We start from the raw sequence: 22,130 nt of genomic DNA on the forward strand, positions 1-22,130 counted from the left end.
CTTGCAATTGATTGCAGATAATGCATTTGGTACAGATATCAACTGCATGGGGTAGAAGCAAGGAGTGTGAATCTAGAAATTAACTATTTATAGCTAGCCCTTTGAAAAATACACAGAGCGCATAACAAGATGGCTAGGCCTGGTATTGCCTGAGCCCAATCAATATGTAAATATTTAGGGTTTACAAGGGAAAAATAGGCAACTCACAAATTTTCTTTGGCCATTTGGGGCACCAGATTCCAGACACAATTTCAAATCATTATATGGAAAAACCACCTACCAAATTCAGGATTTGTGACCCCTGTGGGGGAGGACTGGCATCCTTGTGGCATATAAGCTTTTTAAACACTCTTGGCCTCATTACGACTAAGGCGGTCCTTTCACAGGACCACCAAAGCCGCTGCAGGCAAAAGACCGCCAGTTCTAGAGGTCTCTTGCCTGCCATATTAGGAGTGTTCCGCTGGGGCAGCGGGCAAAAACAGCGTTTTTGCCCAGCGGAAGATTCACCACAACATTGACGCCGGCTCGTAATTGAGACGGTGGCAATGTTGTGGTGCATCAGGTGCGACAGCACCTGTCGCACATTTCACTGTCCGTAATTCGGTCAGTGAAATGTGGGATAGGGCTGTGCATGGGGGACCCTGCACTGCCCATGCCAAGTGCAGGGGCCCCTAGGAGCCCACCGACACAACCATTCCACCAGCCTTCCCACGGTGGTGTTTACTGCCATGGAAATGCTGGCAGATGGGAACTCGTAATCCCCAGGGCAGCGCTGCTTGTAGCACTGCCCTGGCGGATGACAACTGCTGGGACAGCCAGGCTGCAGGCTGGCTGCAGCCTGGCGGTTTCGGCGGTTGGACCATGGCGGCTCCGCCATGGTCATACTGGGGTGGTCAGACTGCCCTGTCTGCTGCGGTCCAACCACAGGAATGATAGTCCCGTTAAGGCACAGTTTTTCCTAAATGTTTCTTCTGTGCTCTACTGTTGACATAACAAAGAGGTTGACACTTAAAGTTATTCTTGTTTTAAGTCTTCTACATAGCAGGCAGAGGAGTAGGATAGCTCCTCCTTACTGATTTTTTTAAGTGATTCCAGAAGCTGCCTTGAATCGTTTAGAGGAAAGCAAGCAGGAAATGCCATTGTCAGCTTGCCCGCTTTGCAACATACATAGTAGAAAGACTAGTTGTTCCACTGTGTCCATAGCATAGTTGGTTAGTAGAGGACAGCTTTGAATACCCCTTTCTCTCCTATTTTTAAATTATAGAAGCCAGCTTTGAATAACTTGGAAACACACAAAGGAGTGCACCCTCTCCCTGTTTTATGATAGGGTGCTTAATATTAGAAACGTTTTTTATGTTACAGGGGAGGTGAGCATGACTGCTCTCCTGCATTGTCATTTATAAAGTATTTAGAAAGTCCCTGGAATAATTTAGAAACAGATCAGTTGACCTTTAATGTACAGATTGCAGTTTTTCTGTAGATAATAAATATTTACAAGTTTTTTGTTTTTTTTTAACAATCCTCTCAGTCTTAGAGTTTGAAGTGCTTAAATAGTGGACAGTGTTGCTCATTACTTCCTGATGGTGCCTTCCCTCTCGAGAATGGTTTAAAATAGAGAAAGTATAGTCTACCGCTCTCTACTCCTCCAGCAAATGAATCACTGGTGTCAAGGCCTTAACTTGCAAGCGTTCGTTGGCATGCTTGAACAATCAAGCAGAGAAAGTTAAGATGAATCGCAGTTTTTTCAACCCGGTTGTCCCATTCTTATTTCATAACACTCCTCATATCAAACTGGGCTCTGGTAAAGAGCGGTGGTATTGGAAAGAGTGAGGGATGTGCTTAAAGCATAGGTATAGTTTGTGAAGGAATGGCAGCAATGAATCCACTGTGTAAACGAGATGGTGTTGTGGAAGAGTCTGGGGAACGCAGCGGGGGCAGTAGGAAGTGAAACTTTGAAGACTAGTGCTCTGAGTGAGCCTGACCTGCAAAATTAAAGATGGTTCCCAGTTAAACAAGAGTGGGTGTGAAACATGCACGCATGCATTGTAGAAATGTATACAGTTTTCCCAACAAACATTCATGACCTATATGGGTTTAAAGTTAAACAAAAACAAAAAAAAAAACGTAGAATTAAATTTGCTGTGATTTTTCATTACTCTTGGAAATTGTTTAGAAAAAAGGCTTCATAAGTTACAGAGGTTTTTAACCAAATGTTTTTCGATGAACAATTTGGTAAAGTTTGCAAGCAACATTTTTTCGCAATTGTTCACATTACTAGTGTGCTGTGGGATAGTTGGTGCCTAATCTTGAGAATCACCGTCCGTGATTTCTGTCTTTTAAGTCAGCATTATGTAGCATATTTAAACTGAAAAGATTCACTCACAATAATGGGAAAATTAAAATGCAGGCCTCAAATAAGAAAGTGTGTTGTTTTAAATACATGGATTGACTGGATATGACCTCATGGCATTGGAATAGTGGGCAGCAGATCTATACATATTGAGAATTTAAGGAAACACAGAATGTTGTTTCAAGACGTGTTTATTGTTGATAAGTACTTGGATCACAGACTTCTTGGGAAAAATAAAAATGGAGTAAACTGATAATAAAAGTTGAGCTTTGAAGCATTTCTGAAGAAGTGTTTACTTTTAATTGGTCAAGTCATTGCTACCTTTTCAAGGAGTAGCCAGAAAATAAAAATGCCCCCACTTTGAACCCACCTCTGAGGTACTGATGGAGGGAAGCAAGGGAATCTGACCGTCTTTTCAAACTTTCAGGTGAGAATGTTAGGGGATTTCCTTCCTTCTCCCTTTTTTACTTTTTCTTTCGGCTTTGATCCTTTTTTCTTTTTCCTTACCACCACACATTCCTTTCGGTCTCTCCTCGCTCTCTTTTCTATCTTTTTTTCCTCAGAGTAGTTCAGATGTTATTTCCTTTTTAGGCTTCGCCATGCTTGCCCATATTCTGTGATGAAGGATTACACAATCACTTTACATGAATGTGCCCTGTTTCCTTTCTTCCCAAACTGTCTTGAAACAGAATGTTTGCATCAAACACTGTATAAAAATTGACAATTCTGTTTCTTCTGAAAGACTTTTGAATTGGTGGGCAGGTCTCCTTTCACAGTATCGTGACAGACAGAAGTCCAGAAGATTCACAGTATCGTGACAGACAGAAGTCCAATAATGACATGTATTGTCACATAGCGTCATTCGACATTTACTTTTCTTTTGGCAGATAATTGGTTTCCATCTCCCATGTTTCACTCAGCCCATTACGAGGTTTAAATAAAAGAAGGTCAGTATAGGTAGTCCAAATCCTGTATTTACCCTTGGATGGAGGGCGCACTTCATCTTCACATCAATCACAAACAGGTTCTCATCACATGAGAACCGTACACATTTAGATTTTTGGAAATGGAAGTGTTTGATGCTAATAAAGTTGTATTAGAGGGCCACCTATGCACCATTATTGCTATCCTGAGACCACATGTTGCTTTTTGTAAGAAATTACCATTAACCCCAATAGACTAAGTTGCTAACACAAAAATGATAAAGCTTTCCAAAGAGCTCTACCAATTTGTTAACCTACGAGTGCAGTTGCTGGAAGCTATTTTAGGGGATTTTGCAGCCTTTTAGTGACTCTGTTAGGGTCAAGATGGGAGACTAGTTTCACTGGCTAAAAGCATAGAGGTGGATTGGCAGCATCAGATATCAAACTATTTTATTTGGTGTGCCAGCTTCAGTGGTTGATGTATTGATTAGCTCGTGGTAACACTGCTGCAATTGGATTGCCTCTTGATGTGATACAGGATGGTACATTATTTAATATGCTGCATGGTAACCGTAAACCTGCTGCCTCGTACCCTTGATTATTGAGGGTTGCATTGCACTGCTGGAAATCACAGAAATTTTAGTAGGGAGTATCTGAATATGTCCGGCTGTACCATAAAGAAATATCTCTGAGGTAGGGGTTATTGCAACAATAAAGACTTGGATCAAAGCAGGAATATTTACAATAGTCGGTTTGTTCATGAACTGAAAGCTTTTTTCATTTAAGTTCCTTATGAATAATTTTGAGTTACACAAGGGATGCATCCCAACATACATTCCACTCATCACTAGACTGGAACTCTATACATACAGGATGGACTGTCCTGGAGCGCATACAAACTGTCTACAAAGTGGTTGAGAGTGCACACTTTGTTGCTGGGATGTATGGCAGAAGGGTATGCAAGAACACACTTCCCCAAAAAATAAGAGATCGAATATTGATCTGTGAAAATGTCTGTTGGGTTGCTGGGCGCTGTCTCAGGTAATGACAGTTTTAGGTAAATTAAGTTTAACATCCTCCACCAAAAGTATTTGGAATCAGCAACACTACATAAGATGTACCCCACTGCAACAGCAAACTCCCCAAGATGTGCATGAAACAGGGCTGGTTTTTGGCATATATTTTAAGAATGCCCAGTTATAACTGACCATAGTATAGAAGTTAGAGAAGAGAGCTTAGCTGAAAACAGGCCACAAGTACATACATAATCCTAAATGCCGCTTGCTGGGGAAGTTCTCAAGTCTAGAGACTAATAGGTCAGTGTCTAGATTTTTAGATCTGGTGCTGCTGTTGGCGAAGTGCATGATTGTCACGAAGTGGAAATCCACAGTCCTCTTAGCCTCCTATTAGAGGTTGGCAGCCTAAGTTCTGTAAATTGGCAGAGGCTGAAGTTATACTATTATACCTAGAAAAATTAAGGGCCTTAGAAAAGTACCAATAGTAGAACATTGAGATGAATCTTTGGCCAAAGTAAGTGAGATTAATAAAGATGATACGTTGGCCTCTGGAATTACATAGTACGAGTGTCATTAATCAATATGGCTTATCATAGTTTAAAAAAATGTATATTGGGTACATGAATGCACAACTTGAATATTAATGTGGAGTCTAAATGATAAGTGTCCAGAAGATTAAAGTTATCATTGATTTCAAATGCAATATACACTACAAATTTTGAGTTTACTACACTGCCATAGACCAATAATGTCAACGTAATATAAATCACAGCTACATATTTGGTTCTGGTTGTATGATTTAAATGGATTTATTGTTAAATGTCTGTTTAAAAAAAAAAACATGTGGCAAAGCAAGACATAAGACCAATATAGTGATCTATCTACACATGCTAATCTTCGCTCAAAGATATAAAATGCATATAAACTCAGACTATCGTACCTACACTTAAAACACTCAATGACATTATTCATGATAGCATATACTGTTGGCCCTAGTGAATAGAGAGTAGTAATGATATAAAAATGTGGAAGGATGGGCACTGTTCTATAATCATACTAAAAAAAATCGAATATTTGCCACTGTTCTACAAATATAAAAAGCCAATTAAACAATGTTGGTATAAATTCACCACCTTGGATGTCGATGACTTTGTTTAATCTCACTAGTGAGTGTTTTTTTAAAGACTCTTTTGGCTTTGGTGTCAAGTCCTCATAACGTATATGTAGTGTGTACGTGAATTGTTTGCCAAGGTGATTGCTAAAACGATTTTGTTTTTGTTTTTTGTTTAAAGCTAGGTATGAAGCAATAGAAACCCGGTTGTTTTCTGCTATTAAAATTAAAGTTGTGTGCTCTTCTATGCTTGTTCAGAGTGACAGTGAAGAAAAGAATGTTTGCTCTGTTTGTCAGACCTTTTCCGGAGGATCTTACGTTTTTTGAAAGAGTGCATCACTATATTCCGCTTTCACTCAACACTTGTGTTTTACTTAGTGTTTCTTAGACCAATTATTGCCTCGCCCACAAGCACAATTTAACCATTAACGTCTCCTATTTGAATTGCAAGGTACTGCCTGCCACTTTGGTGCAAATATGAGATACCCACTTTGTGTGGTAGTGAGAACTAATGTCTTATTATTGACTCAATAGGCTGAAATAGTGAGGGATTTAGCTGTGTTTTCTGGGAAAACCGACAGACAGAATCCTTTGTTGTTTTAGTCCAATTTTTGTGACAAAGCAAAATTGTTAAACAAACATTTCCCTGTTACTCACAAACTTACTAAAGAAACTTCTAAAAATGTAACAATAATTTTACCACAAGTCTTTTCATTTCCTAAATATTTACCTTATTCCTTTACAGCAGCACATGATTACAGTGGGGTATCATAGAAGTGAAACATCAACACATAGGCAACAGAAAATATAGTTATATTAGAGATCAATCAATGAACAATATAGATAATTAAAATGTTTAGAAATTTTTTAAAATCCCTTACTCGTTACAGGATTGGATAATATCATAGGCATATCATAAGAGTAGTAACTTCAACTTATGAGCAGCAAGGGACCACATTAAATCAGAAATCAATGCATGGTCAATATAACTTTCGAAAACTGCTGAAAAATGTGTACATTCTAAAACAAGTCATTACATCATCGGTTTTGTTTAGCAGTGCATGTGCTTTAGCAACAGTGAAGATATCTTTGCGAATAAAAAAAAAAAACAGCTTTAAAAATGTTAAACAAGGAATACGCAATACAGGGCATACAAAAACAACATGATCAAAATCTTGTAATCCGTGAGAACAGTTTGCACATTCGCTCATTTCTACTAATTCTTTCCGGAGCTCCTATGATGCACCTTAATAGTTGCAATTCAAATCTAAAAAGAAGTATCAAATGTTGTATTTTATGATCTATATCCCATTTCTCTTAATGCTACAGGAGGAGCATGCTTTCGCGCATCGAGCGTTCACTATGCAAGAAGCCATGTCCAATTCCATACTCTGTACCGGACTTGAATTTTTGAGGAATAGCTTAAGTTCTGAGACGACCATAGATGCCAGTGCCTCTTTTTTAGCAATGTAGTAGCAGGTTGTGTGATCTAGAGATGAGAAGTGTATTTTGACAAGCTGTATTCGTTCGGCAGGAGAAATAGCATTGCACCAGGAGTTGTGCCCTTGTGGGTGCTCTGTGCTTGCAGAACGTGGCGGCTGGAAGGTAGTGCCTGTAGTAGCAGCATATTATCAGTAGTTGTGGCCTGGTCGTGGGAGATGGTGCATGGTGGTTAGAGGGAGCAATTTACTTGGCTCTTGTCAGCAGGAGTTGTAGACAAGCGGAGGAGCTGTGGGCATGCGGTCTTGTGGCAGGAGATGTGTCCCCTCCATTGCTCCGAATTCAAGCCACTGCTCAGCCCTTGTCATACACTGTGAAGTTGGGCAAACTGCTTAGCTCCCCCGGCTCAGCGTCATCTACTCACCTGTGGTCGGGCAGTGAAGCATTTCAAGCTTCAGCCATCTGTGTAGGAACTGTTCATGTTTTCTAATGGAAGCTTTCTCTGTTAGTCACAGAGGACATCCTTCATCCTCTAGCCCCATGGACACTGCGGAGCGGGGAGGCGTCCCCGCTGAATGCAGTAACCTCGCCTCACTGCACTTACAGGCCAGCTCAAGGTGGGGGTGGCAAGTGCACTCGGACGCTGATGAACAGCAGGCCGACTCCATGTAAACCGCTTGACTTTTTCGCTTTCTTTTTAAGACCATAAAATCATTAGTGTCTATTGTGGTCTCAAGGTCACTGCAAGGTGGCTCGGAGTGCCGGGGAGGGTTTCCTATTCAGCGGTCCGCGCGCTCAGCCCACGTCAAGGTACTTCGGCGCCGTGACTCAAAGGCGGCGGAGCGCGAGCTGGTACTCAGCGGGCTCGCGCTGACGCCGAAGGGGCCTCCGCTTGTGGGCACGAGGCAGTGAGGGGAAGAATCCGTCGCCTTGGGGCCGTGTTTACGGCGTAAGGCGAGATGCACAGGTTCTCCGGACATGTAAACTGTAATAGCCATATGACAGTCTGAATCAGTTACCAATCCCACCCACCAAAAAACAGGCACACACCCCACCATCAAATAATGCCTGCTAAGAGTCCAGAAGCAGTGGTACAGCAGGTCCCCCGGGCCTACGTGCAAGTAAAATATATAGGCCCCGAAACTCCACAGTTGCGTGTGGTGGAGTGCACCCTCACACACCCAGACTCCTTCGCCCCAGCATGTTCTGCACTATTGATTGCTGCCCCTTCCCCTGTCCAAGGATGTTATCATCAGATTTATGACTCGGTTACTTGGCCCTGTTGTTGAAAGACAACACTGAGATGGGGTTACTGTCACCAGTGGTGTGTTTACCCCTTGGTGGCACACGTGTAACCTCCTAGGACTGTACAGAGGGGTATATGCACGGGGGAGGTTGCATGCACCTCCATACTCATGCCACCTCATGAGGTCAGGCCAGCCCAGGCACGTTCTTATAGGGTCTAACGGGAAGCATTACAATCAGTGGAATTGCCCTGCAGTGGCAAATATTTCCAAGATGGCCTCTCAGAGGGCTCTTCCTGTGGGAATACATGATGAGTTCTTTTGTAGTGGCATATCTGGGTTATTGCAGCATCACATTTCAGAACTGATGCTTTTCCGGTGAGTGTCAAAGGTCATTCTGGGCACAGCATTATTAGAACCATATCATCATTCGAGCACATTTAGGTGTTCTAGTTAGTGCTTTGCAAGAGGACCAGTGCTGCATGGCGCCATTAAAAGCTACAGTGGAGTCAGTAAACCCCTTCTCGGGGCCTCCAGAGCAGCTATAAATATGCAATGTAAATTGCAAATCTCAGGCACCTTAAGCACACCGCGGGTGAAATACTGGATTTTGGTGAGCGACTCCTAAATATGCAAATTCAGATTGTTTATTTCTTTTTTTTAAGCAGTGGAATCCACCACCAATCACCCTTAAACTTTTCTTAGGCTAATATTCTGTGACAGTCCCTTTCGGCAGGAAACCAAGCTCAATTTGGTCTCTAGGGACAGTCAAAAGTCGCTGAGGAGGTTTTTGGAAGAGGCCCAGGAATAAACGACCATGCAGAGTCCAGGCCAGAGTGTAACTGTGACTGGGGAAACCAATTACAGTGCAGTCTATTCAAAGGAAAGTGGAATATGTGCTCTATATTTGGTTGCTGGGCAGATGTGATACCAGTAGGTCGTATTTGTAAGAAAAATGCTGTTGACTATCTCAGCCTCTCCAATCCCTGCAGTCAAAAGGAGAATGGAGAGGTAGACGTCCACTGAATCGCAGTGGCCGATAAGTAGTGTCACAGGTTTCACCAGGGTTTCACTTGAAAAATGGTCTTAAAATCTCAGTTGAGCATCATCTGATCTGCCTATGGTGTGTGTATGCTTTCTTCTCTCTCTATACTGAGAGCCCATCAGAATATACAGCCACACTGTTGCTGTGTAGTTTTCCAACTTCTACCCTGTGATCAGCCTCTGGTTCGGAATTCATGGTTTAGAATCCTGATGAACACCGGCAGCAGGAACATTTCATATTGTTCATAAGTAGAAAGCTGTTGCCCTATATAGGGGCAACTTAGCGTCTTCCTTTATAATGCAAGTTAGGTTCACATTTTAAACGTACCAAAGCATAGAAATTTTCCTGTTGTAGTTAGTTATCTCAAGTAATTATAACTCGTGCCCTAAGATAACTATAACTCACACCCTCGTTATGCACTGCTAATTACCCCATATAATACATCACTCATGACATCTTTGACTACACATTTGATAATATCATTGTAACATTTGCAGTAAAATTATTTAGCAGAAAACTGTTTAGTTAAAGTTACTAGAGATAGCTCTTAACTGGTGAATTTCCTTCGTCTTTTAAGTGAATTTCTATGTTTTTTAAAATTCTATTTCCTAAGTACTACGTCCCTGAAACCTTTGGTTTTTACAGTGAATCACTGTAATAAATAAGGAGAGCTTACTTGTCACTCCCTTATTGAACTGTATTGTACAATTTGAATAATGCTTTCCTGCAGCAAACAAGGCCCAAAAGCGCTTCTGGGTGGTTCACTAAGCAACTAATCCGATTGTTATGCATGGTTAAATGAGAGTATGTTTCAACGTGCCATTTGCGTAGGAATTATTTCAGCATCATGCATGAGACCCACTGGTGTGCATGTAGGTGCCCTTGACGCTTGGAGTAAAACAGAAATCTGTGGTAGAGATGGTTGGGTTTGCATATTTAGTCTGTATGTATGCATAGTTATATTTTTCTAGCAGTTTTTTTATTTAAGAATTAAGAGAGGCACAAGGTCCCTGTAAGGAAATGCCTCCTTGGCATGGTTGCCCCCTGACTTTTTGCCTTTGCTGATGCTATGTTTACAATTGAAAGTGTGCTGAGGCCTGCTAACCAGGCCCCAGCACCAGTGTTCTTTCCCTAACCTGTACTTTTGTATCCACAATTGGCAGACCCTGGCATCCAGATAAGTCCCTTGTAACTGGTACTTCTAGTACCAAGGGCCCTGATGCCAAGGAAGGTCTCTAAGGGCTGCAGCATGTCTTATGCCACCCTGGAGACCTCTCACTCAGCACAGACACACTGCTTGCCAGCTTGTGTGTGCTAGTGAGGACAAAACGAGTAAGTCGACATGGCACTCCCCTCAGGGTGCCATGCCAGCCTCTCACTGCCTATGCAGTATAGGTAAGCCACCCCTCTAGCAGGCCTTACAGCCCTAAGGCAGGGTGCACTATACCATAGGTGAGGGTACCAGTGCATGAGCATGGTACCCCTACAGTGTCTAAACAAAACCTTAGACATTGTAAGTGCAGGGTAGCCATAAGAGTATATGGTCTGGGAGTCTGTCAAACACGAACTCCACAGCACCATAATGGCTACACTGAAAACTGGGAAGTTTGGTATCAAACTTCTCAGCACAATAAATGCACACTGATGCCAGTGTACATTTTATTGTAAAATACACCACAGAGGGCACCTTAGAGGTGCCCCCTGAAACTTAACCGACTGTCTGTGTAGGCTGACTAGTTCCAGCAGCCTGCCACACCAGAGACATGTTGCTGGCCCCATGGGGAGAGTGCCTTTGTCACTCTGAGGCCAGTAACAAAGCCTGCACTGGGTGGAGATGCTAACACCTCCCCCAGGCAGGAGCTGTAACACCTGGCGGTGAGCCTCAAAGGCTCACCCCTTTGTCACAGCCCAGCAGGGCACTCCAGCTTAGTGGAGTTGCCCGCCCCCTCCGGCCACGGCCCCCACTTTTGGCGGCAAGGCTGGAGGGAACAAAGAAAGCAACAAGGAGGAGTCACTGGCCAGTCAGGACAGCCCCTAAGGTGTCCTGAGCTGAGGTGACTCTGACTTTTAGAAATCCTCCATCTTGCAGATGGAGGATTCCCCCAATAGGGTTAGGATTGTTACCCCCTCCCCTTGGGAGGAGGCACAAAGAGGGTGTACCCACCCTCAGGGCTAGTAGCCATTGGCTACTAACCCCCCAGACCTAAACACGCCCTTAAATTTAGTATTTAAGGGCTACCCTGAACCCTAGAAAATTAGATTCCTGCAACTACAAGAAGAAGGACTGCCCAGCTGAAAACCCCTGCAGCGGAAGACCAGAAGACGACAACTGCCTTGGCTCCAGAAACTCACCGGCCTGTCTCCTGCCTTCCAAAGATCCTGCTCCAGCGACGCCTTCCAAAGGGACCAGCGACCTCGACATCCTCTGAGGACTGCCCCTGCTTCGAAAAGACAAGAAACTCCCGAGGACAGCGGACCTGCTCCAAGAAAAGCTGCAACTTTGTTTCCAGCAACTTTAAAGAACCCTGCAAGCTCCCCGCAAGAAGCGTGAGACTTGCAACACTGCACCCGGCGACCCCGACTCGGCTGGTGGCGATCCAACACCTCAGGAGGGACCCCAGGACTACTCTGATACTGTGAGTACCAAAACCTGTCCCCCCTGAGCCCCCACAGCGCCGCCTGCAGAGGGAATCCCGAGGCTTCCCCTGACCGCGACTCTTTGAACCTAAAGTCCCGACGCCTGGGAGAGACCCTGCACCCGCAGCCCCCAGGACCTGAAGGACCGGACTTTCACTGGAGAAGTGACCCCCAGGAGTCCCTCTCCCTTGCCCAAGTGGAGGTTTCCCCGAGGAATCCCCCCCTTGCCTGCCTGCAGCGCTGAAGAGATCCCGAGATCTCTCATAGACTAACATTGCGAACCCAACGCTTGTTTCTACACTGCACCCGGCCGCCCCCGCGCCGCTGAGGGTGAAATTTCTGTGTGGACTTGTGTCCCCCCCCGGTGCCCTACAAAACCCCCCTGGTCTGCCCTCCGAAGACGCGGGTACTTACCTGCAAGCAGACCGGAACCGGGGCACCCCCTTCTCTCCATTCTAGCCTATGTGTTTTGGGCACCACTTTGAACTCTGCACCTGACCGGCCCTGAGCTGCTGGTGTGGTGACTTTGGGGTTGCTCTGAACCCCCAACGGTGGGCTACCTTGGACCAAGAACTGAGCCCTGTAAGTGTCTTACTTACCTGGTTAACCTAACAAATACTTACCTCCCCTAGGAACTGTGAAAATTGCACTAAGTGTCCACTTTTAAAACAGCTATTTGTGAATAACTTGAAAAGTATACATGCAATTTTGATGATTTGAAGTTCCTAAAGTACTTACTTGCAATACCTTTCGAATGAGATATTACATGTAGAATTTGAACCTGTGGTTCTTAAAATAAACTAAGAAAAGATATTTTTCTATAACAAAACCTATTGGCTGGATTTGTCTCTGAGTGTGTGTACCTCATTTATTGCCTATGTGTATGTACAACAAATGCTTAACACTACTCCTTGGATAAGCCTACTGCTCGACCACACTACCACAAAATAGAGCATTAGTATTATCTCTTTTTGCCACTATCTTACCTCTAAGGGGAACCCTTGGACTCTGTGCATGCTATTCCTTACTTTGAAATAGCACATACAGAGCCAACTTCCTACAGTCCCCTTTCGAGTTCAGGGGCCTATGGGAGGCTAGACCTCTGTTTCAATTGCCCTGGAGCAGCACTGGCAGCACCTATGCAGACGGAGGCACCAGTTCATGTGTTCATTAGACACGTTCTGCTGTACGTACAGTGAGCCACATGAAGGATGCTCCTGAGACCTGATCCCCAGAGCTCCCTGGTTTGGCAGCTGTCACTCAACTGTCCGTGCCCTGCGTTGTCTTTCATGCTTCATCCTTTGTGGTCCTGCTGGGTGTTCATGCAAGTGTGCTGTTGTAGGTTTGTTGAGAAAGGATTCTTAAAGAAGCTTGTTTTACCCTGAAGCCATTTAAACCATATTGCACATGGAAGCCTCATTTAAGTACAAAAGCAAATACTGTACTTTGATACCAAATCACGTGTGCTAGAAAGCAGATAGTCACAGTGTTCTCCAGATTCTGTTTCACTTAAAGCCTTTCAGATGTTGCTCAGGCCTCAGAGCCTGTTGCGTGTGCAGATGTCAGATTTTATTTTAATGGAATCTTTATATATTCAGAACTTTAGGTCTGAGATAAAAAGCGCAAAGGAGGTTTCAGGCAATAGTAAAATGCTCAGCAGTGTACAAACCTGTGTGCCAGTTGTGAAGATAAGGAGAAGAAAAAAGTTCCTCGCTTCTTCTGGTCTACTAACTGAGGTGGGCTGGTTGTATGGTTAGAAAGGAGGGCTTCTCCATAGCAAGCAGGCGGTGAGTTCCATGTAAAACTTGAACCAGATGAATGCTAAGCTTTCTGGGGTGTATGAAAACTGGAAGACCAGTGTGGCCTGGATGAAGGGCAGCAAGAGTACATCCTCTTGAAGGCACTACCAGGATGGAAATGAAGTCATGACCCTTCTCATTCTGTTGACTGTCCTGGCATTTCTGAAACGCACTGAATCAAACAAAAGAGTGGTTGGTGGTGGAATGCTTGAATTATTCTCAGCTACTGGTAAATAGTATGTATTGCTTTAACCAGTTAAATGGTGCTCCTCTTAGCAACCTTAAAAGCAAGGAAGTCTCAGTTGATCTTGACGGGATTCAAATTCATGGCCTGCCTGTCACACACACATCATTGCTGAGAGGTTTACCCACTGAGCCATCAAATGTCAACTTAGTATAGTTCTGACATTTTAGGTTTAGCGCTTCAAAGTCTTTGTAAAAAAAGAGTGAGGGACAATGGTGCTTTTGTCGAGGAAAGTGGAAATTCTGCAGTGTACTAAAGATAGTTCTGTTGTCTCTTCCTTGACTGGGCAAGGCCTCTAAACAAGGGAATAGTTCTGTTTTATGGCAGAGGACCTGCAGTCCGAGTAAAGGGATGCATAGCTCTGTCACATGTAGAAGGGAATGAGAGAGAGCTGTACTTTGAGAAAGATGCTGACTGTCTAATTTCTCTGAAAGGAAGACGAGCAAACTGAGAGAGATCTCCACCGCCTTTTGTCAGAAGACCCGTGAACCGAGTAAACCGAGAGCTGTCACCGAGAGACCCTGCTGGCAGCAGCCCAGAGGCTCGAGTTTCATCTCTGTGTTTCGTAAGCCCCAAGTGTCCCTTTCCTTCTCTGGCCGCCACGCGGATTACTGCCCGCCATTATCCGTGTCTGGCTGACATTCGACTTGACTTCCGTGCAGCTCACCTGCCGCGTGCTCCATTTGAAAGCCTCTTCAGGCGTGCAGAGTGCGAAATAGCCTGCCATCTGCAGTTGGAATGAATTATTTGTGGACTGCTCCTTGCCGCGCGATGGCCCGGGCTTAGAGATAATTCATGTCTGAGCGAGTGGACGGCGTCAGGAGGCGCTAGCCGCGGTGTAACCCGTGTGTGCATGTCAATGCACACTCGAGTGCAGGTGAATAGGATCACCTGAAGAGATGGGTTTGAATGAAGTGGGAGGACAGTTATTAAAGCCATCAGAGCACCGAGTGACAGGATGGTGTTTTCTACCCTTCGGCCCTTATGTATCAAGTACGCTATTGTAATAGAGCATTATTGGCCTTCCACCACTCTCGTGTCATCAGTACAGTTCCCAATGGACTTTGTGTATTTGTGGCATGTGCAGTAATTTGCTGACGTGTACGCTGAAATACATAGCCCTGAATGTATTATGCGTTACATTGACATGTTTCTGTTATTATGAAAACATGTCCAGCAAATACCCGCTTCTTCAATACTTAGTGTCTGGCACTAAAGCCTGCGTGGAGCCAGGGATGCCTGTTTTTGAAGGGCCTACCCACATCTATATCATCCCAGCCATAGAACGCCATTTGCCCTGTAGGAGAGGAGTATGATTTAGTGGAGCGTTATTTTCTTTTATGGTATTTTACTGTGTTTTATACAGTGAGGCACAGTGCTTAATTTGTGCTTGTTGTTTCCATTGCGGGCACAGTTATTTCTGAGGGCCGGCACTTAGTTTTCTGTCTCAAGCATTTACTGCGAGCAAAAGCGATGTGGGAAAGACAGAGAAAAAGAAAAATGAAGGAGCGCCAGGAGGGGAAAAAGCAGGAAGCTGCAAGAGTGATCTGAAGGGGCAGGGAGTGGCTGTAAATGGATTAATGAGGCCCGAGATGACTTTAGGATTACGCTGCCTCCGTATTATGGGCTCTCACTTTTAATTGCAGCAACCACATGTCTAAGGGGAGAGCTTTGAGCACTGGCACTTTTTTATTTACAAATTAAGCACTAGTGAGGCATCATCAGTTTCATAGGCACTTTTGCGCCCTTTGGAAATTTAAAGCCTGGCAATAGCTTTGCAAAGAAAATGGAGTACTCCTAGGTGGGGAGTAGTTTTCATAAACCTCAGCTTAACCCTTGTGTGTGTAATTGCATGTGCTGTCTGAACCGGAGAGTATTGTCCTTTCGAGGGGTGTGTATTGTGTCCTTAGCCTCCTTGAGGCTTTGGTAGTGGTGGATCATCTCTGAAGTATCTTTAGAGGTTATGCCTGACAACTTACTTCCAACGCAGTGTGTGTGTGTGTGTGCAGTACAAGGGGGGACTTGTGTTGTGCCGTTTACTGGGCCAGAGGCATTAAGTGTGCATATCAGTGTCTTCACATTATCCATGGCTTGTTCGGCTTTTCTGCTTTTTGAGGTTTGATGTGAACGCCGTAGCTTTGTGAGAACACATCCCTGGTCCCAAATGCCCAGCTTCGCCATCTTGCTTCCCCTCTTGCCCAGTTATATCCATGAAGAGTGCTGGCATGCAGTGTGAGCTTCTTCTCGGAAGCCCTCTCTTCATCTCTTGCTACCCAACACTTTGTTTTGGGCTTCGTGATCATGATGACCATACAAAAATTGATATGTCGGATTGGAATTCCTTTTGTCCTGCACAGTATCCACCATATCCCAACCTTAATGCCTGATACTCAGTATTTACTTTTTCTGTGATTGCTGCTCTTCCAGTGTGGGTCTGGAGCTATGCAACGTGTGTTCTCATCATTCTGTATCGTTTGTGGCTTGAATTTTATATTGTCTCTAAACTCATGTCTCATGACGACTGCCGAGCATTCTCACCTCTCCACGCTTATATCATGCCTAGAGTATCATTTTACACCTTCAATTTAATCATTTTCGCTTGTTACTTTTCAGACTCTTGCACATACCCTTTACGTTTTTTTTTTTACCTTGTGACAACTTGATGCTTTTCATTTAATTTAGAATCGTTTAATAAGGAATAAAACTGTGCATATAGACATGTGAGGACAATTATTTCTGTTGCACCCTGATCTGTGAACGGTCTGAAACCTGCTGTGTGAGTCTGACTGGAAGAATAGTGGGATGGGAAAGAGGGCAAATAGAGCCCTTCGATTAACACCTATGCAAAGAATTTTCAGGGTTTGACTAGCCAAGAGATGATTTAGCTTAAAAGCAGGCTCTTGGATTCCGCTCTGAATGAGGCATGCTCCACAGTTTGCCCTGCTGATACCTCCCTCAAGGCTCGTCTGTCCGAACTTCAGATGGCACATTGCTGGACCGTTGGTTCCTCCTACAAGAGGTGCGTGTTAGACATGGGGCAGTTTTTGACAGCCTTGCCTTAAAATACATCATGGATGGTACAAATTATACTTTTCGATCTTTATCCTGTCTTCTGCTGTTAGAGTGGTGCTGCATTGGAACATGCTTTGTGTGTTTTAGTGTTTGTGTTCGGCACCCTAGCGCCACTTACTTTTGGACTCTTAGACACGTAATGATGATTTTTTGTTGATATCCATGTATGTTATATTTCAATAGTGGAGACATGCAATGAATAAGGCTTAGTTCAGCTCCGGATAGAATTGATGTATCGCAAGAACATTTTGGAGCATTTATATATCAGTGTTGCTTTTCGTGATGAATGTATTTATCATGGAGCACCATATAGGTCTGCCTCGAAAAAGAAGTACAGATTGTAACTTTGTATGCTGTGATTGATGGCATTCCCTTCAGGCATGTCTGTTCAGTTGGAATGAGGCATTTCTGTGCTTGCAGTATCTCAGGTTTAGCATAGGTATTCCATCATGCAGTGGGAGCTGTGACTCAAGTAATTTGAGAGTTTGGGCAACTCGCACCTCATATCCTCTAGGGACGGGATTCTCAGTATCATCCTTGTACATCTGGAGTTACAGTTGAAGGTGATAACTCACCTGCACACATGAGTGAGGGTGTTAAATAAGGATGAAACTGAGAATCCCACTGGTATCCTGACACACATCTATCATTGTTGATAGGGAGTACAAAATTCTGCCCTGTTTATTCAGTTTTAGAAAAAGGTTACAACCCCCACCTTAATGCCATATAATGAAGGTCAAATTGCTATTCTCGTTTTAGGCTTTTGAATTGTTACTGGATGATGGGTTCTGCAACGTCATTGACAGTGGCGAGGTCAATCAATGTCATTGCTGTTGGGTTGACCTTGCTCTTGGAGAAGAGAAGGCCCTTACTGTCATCCATCTGCCTATGTTGCAGGTCGGAATGCATTATCCCTTGTTACTACAATTTCTTTTAATCTAAATAAGCAAAAACAAATCACAGATTGGCAGGAAGTGATGATATTTTGATTGGCGATGTCCATAAACACCTCCCATGCATTCCTCTGCTCTTTTCCTACTTATCCTTCACAAACTAGAGCTGTTGAGAGGACAGTTATATCCTGCCTCCTGTTACAAAGAGAGGCTGACCTGTTGTAACACACTTCAGCAAAAACTCCAAGATGTATGTTCAGCAGAGAAAACAATTGAAAAATGTGAAGCTAAATCAAATATTCCTTTTGATCAGTAACACTATAAACCACACACTCAATTTTTGAACATATCTTCAAGGCTTTCCAACAGAGACAAGCCATTTAGTCGCATGTATAGACGTGCAGCTATTCTTATAGCACCCACCTGGATATTAACCGGCTCCTTGCAGAACCCCTGTAGCGTTTAATTATGTTTTTTATTGTCTTGTCAGATTGATATTGTCATGTGAAATATTCTTTGTGATTACTCACATTAACACCCATTTACCTGCATTTTCTACATTTTAATTTTATATTAATTTTCAGATTCTGATTTGGACCAATTTTAATAGAAATGGGTAATACATGTAGATTAAATATAGACTTTGTCTGGATGCAAGGACCTCTGAAAGAAGTGTCAGGCCATGAGAAGTCAGACATTACTAATATACCTTTTAAACAGAAAAAAAGATACAATTTAAATAAAACAGAAAAAGGATTGATATTGAACTTTAAAAATTGTCGTTTTGTTTTCCACCTTTAAAAAAGATACACTAAGGAATAAATAAATAGTATGTAGGTCGCCTGTGAAACTTTTTATGTTCTGTGGATGTATGGACTCCAAAAATGTTTAAACCTGTGAAGCCTTTTTAGGTCGCAGCCTACCATACAGCACAGCTCTGTGGTATGCGAAAGACATCTTGTGGAGGTTCAGAAGGTTGACCTGGGAATGCATTCTGCCTGTTGCTTGCCCTTGGCTTTGTGGTTTGTAACTCAAGTTTTCTTGCTTCCGATTTGATGGCTGAGGGGTCTTCAGGTTCATTTCTCCCTCCCATGCCAAGACCTTATTTACATTATCCTTCCACCCTTTCTGTAAAAAGGCTTGTAAATCATGTTCTTATCTCCTCACATTTGCTGTTCATTTAGAGACAGAGGTCAGATGTCAAGCTGTGTCTTCCAGAGAGCTCAAGTGGTTTTAAAGTGAGAGTGTTTACAGGAAAGGGAAATAAAGATCCTTCCTAGTATTTTTTTCAGTTGTCATTTGCAGCATTAGTTTGTGTGCAGCCCGCCCGGGGATACACGGGTCCTTTTTGTGGTGACATTGTAGTCTTTAAAAGCTTCTACAGTGGACCTTTTAATTTGCTTTACGCTAGTGAGAAATATGTGGTGATGGTTAGATCTTAGAGATGAGATGGCTCTAACCTCTGCTTTCCCAGTTCTGCAACCTGCATGACCCTTATCTGCTCAATCCAGGAGCGCTTAGAAGCATGTTATTCATTTTATTGAAAGCTTTGTAAAACTTAGCCTGTGCTTCAGCCCATCACTTTTTAAAAAATTTGTTGAGGTTTCACCACATGAATTTAGAGGTTTGGAAGTGGTGCTGCGTTCCAAGTCTGTTTGTTATTTTATGTTTTGTTCTAAGTTAGGGATTATGTGATATATATTACGTTTTAGGACACATGTGTGATTCTGCCAGAAATATCCTGACCTAGGATGAAAATGTAAACATTATAACGTAAAGCAAATATGTGTAATGTGGAAGGAGTAAACAGTACGAGTATTGTGTGCTCTCTAGCAGTTTTTGAATGCACATTATTGCATCCTAGTTATGATGCACACACTGATACAAATAAACATGCACAAATATATGCACAAAATAATCTCGAATGTAGGCGCATCAAGTTTGAGATGCTTCAATTGACATTAAATTGACCTCAGTAAAGCGCCCACTGTTCCTCGTAGCAGATCCATGCTATATAAAAATACATGAAATAAATAAATGAATATGCTTCAGTCCATATATATCGTGCTGCTTATTCCAGATTGTGTTCTGTGCTGTATGTTATATCTGGTTTCGTTCTAAGTGGTGGTATCTTCTGCTTTGAAAGTGCCGCCTCTTTGAGAAGGTTCCACTCGGATCATGTCCAGAAGCAAAGTCTGGAATGATTAAAGGGGTTCAGGAACACTCCTCTCAACCATCTGTCCTTCAAATTCTGTAAGCTGAAGGCAACTTCTGGAAACAACCTTTCAGAATACACGTGAACAATTCTAGGTTCAGCTTTGGATAGGAATATGAAGGTTGGACTTGAACCACAGCATTTTAACACCTAATATTTCAATCGTAGATCCTGTTCCCATGCACTGGTGGAGTGAATGGGGCCGTCTAGAACCTTGTCAAGGTATCTGAGTTGCGTCAAGTTCTAGACCTCTATGTATGCTTTGGGCAGTATGTCAAATGGTGTAGAACCTTGCAATGTAGAATAGCATGTTCCAGCTCTACAATCCCCTGATATGTCTTAATGTAGTATGGCATCCTTCCCAGAACCGTGCAATGTAATGCTGAATATTTGGGCTCTAGAACCCATTGCTTTGTATTGGCCCAGCAGTCAACTCTTCTAAAACAGTGCAAAGTAATGCAGAATATGTGAGATCCAGAACCCAGAGCTGTGTATTGACCCAGTAAGACATCCCTTTCAGAACCGTGCTGTGTAATGCTGAATATAAGAGTTTTAAAACCCAGTGCTGTGTTCTGGCTCAGTAAGTCAACCCTTCCAGAACAGTGCAGCGTAGTGCAGAAAATGTCAGTTCTGGAACCCAGTGTGGTGTATTCACCCAGTAAGTCAATCCTTAAAGAATAATGCAGCTGAATATTCGAGCTATAGATCCCAGTGTAGCGTGACACAATAAACCAGGGGCCCAGAAGAGTGCAGTTGAACCCAGAATGTTCCAGTTCTAGTAGAGGCTCGGTTTTACTGCTCTGCCCTGAAACAAACTGCACCCGTGGCTGCATATTTCACTTTAACATATTGAGGACCACACAAAGCACAAGCCATTCTGGTCATCAAATTGATAGCTCACATTGAGAGGATTTGTCCGCTTTTACTTCATAACAGTTGTGCTACTGCTCTGTGGTACTCCTGTTTTCATCCTAGGATTTGGACCTCTGCTGTATAGTTTGCTCAGGCATCCAGACAGTGGGTACACTGACCTCCTAAACTATTCCACCAGATCCAGGTAGGCACAGAAGACCCCTGAAAAAAGGGAAATGTATGGTGAATGTGGAGCACGAAACAAGCCCCTGCAGGGTTTGAGGACAGCATGTGCCTGTGTTGAATCATTTATTCATTCTGCTTGTGAACCTCTGATTCCCCTGAGCTGTAGAGTTACGGGCAACCACTTTTTAGGTCGTACCTACCAGGCAGCATAATCTGTCTAGTTGCAAATGATCTATTGCACGTTTGCAGTGGGCTTAGACACGGCCCACTGCTTACCGTTGGTTGGCTTTATCGTCACTCTAATTTGCTTGATTCTTATAATAATAATAAAACACTTTATTCGATACGAAAATAATCAACCATGAAAACAAATAGCAATACAATACATAAGACCAATTTTCATAAAACCAATATATAAAAATGTCAATCCAGAATTTATTTTAAAAAAATAATAAAAATACATCATCAGGTTAAGAATTATAAAAACCATGTTTAAAAATACGCTAAATTATTGCGCCAAGTAATAGCTCCCTTCAGAAAAGATCCCAGCCCCCGCCACACCAATACATGAGAAGCCATTCGCAGCCACAGAAAGGCAAGGCGATATTGCACAAAACCCTTAGGCCTCAGCAGGGGGAATACAAACGACGCATAAAAGGCGCATAAAAGACACAAAACAATGTAAAATAAGTCAAAGTCTGCAAAGACACACCATCACAGGGGCAAAGTCTGATAGACTTTTCATCATACTGATCTAGCGGGAAGCATAAATTACATCTGATAACCCCTAGGCGAAATCGCGTAATGAGAGTCCTTTCCCACACACCTCTTATCTCTAAAAGATAGGGCTCTGGGCCCACCCCGATTTTTAGCATAATAAAATCCCTTGCAGATTTTTGCCTTAAAACCTCCAACTCTCTTTTGGCCCCCAGGATTTTCAGAAAATTTACCTTTACCCAATTTTTATCACTACGCGTAGGGCACTACAGGTGCACATTGCATGATCCTGCTTAGTAAATTATGAATGTTTATTTTCCCATCTATTATACACCGCTCCGACAATCCTTGCAAAGGAGTTCCGACCGTAGAAAATCATAGCTTTT

At 43.1% G+C, this 22,130-nt stretch overlaps 1 protein-coding gene across 9 annotated transcripts in view; it reads left to right on the top strand.

Moving 5' to 3' along the window:
- The window catches only part of MEF2D (myocyte enhancer factor 2D), a 383,277-nt gene that overhangs the window by 266,763 nt on the left and 94,384 nt on the right, over positions 1–22,130 (top strand). The gene's annotated exons all lie outside the window — the stretch shown is intronic.

The sequence above is a fragment of the Pleurodeles waltl genome, chromosome 12 (genome assembly GCF_031143425.1).
Source record: "Pleurodeles waltl isolate 20211129_DDA chromosome 12, aPleWal1.hap1.20221129, whole genome shotgun sequence".
NCBI classification, from domain to species: domain Eukaryota; kingdom Metazoa; phylum Chordata; class Amphibia; order Caudata; family Salamandridae; genus Pleurodeles; species Pleurodeles waltl.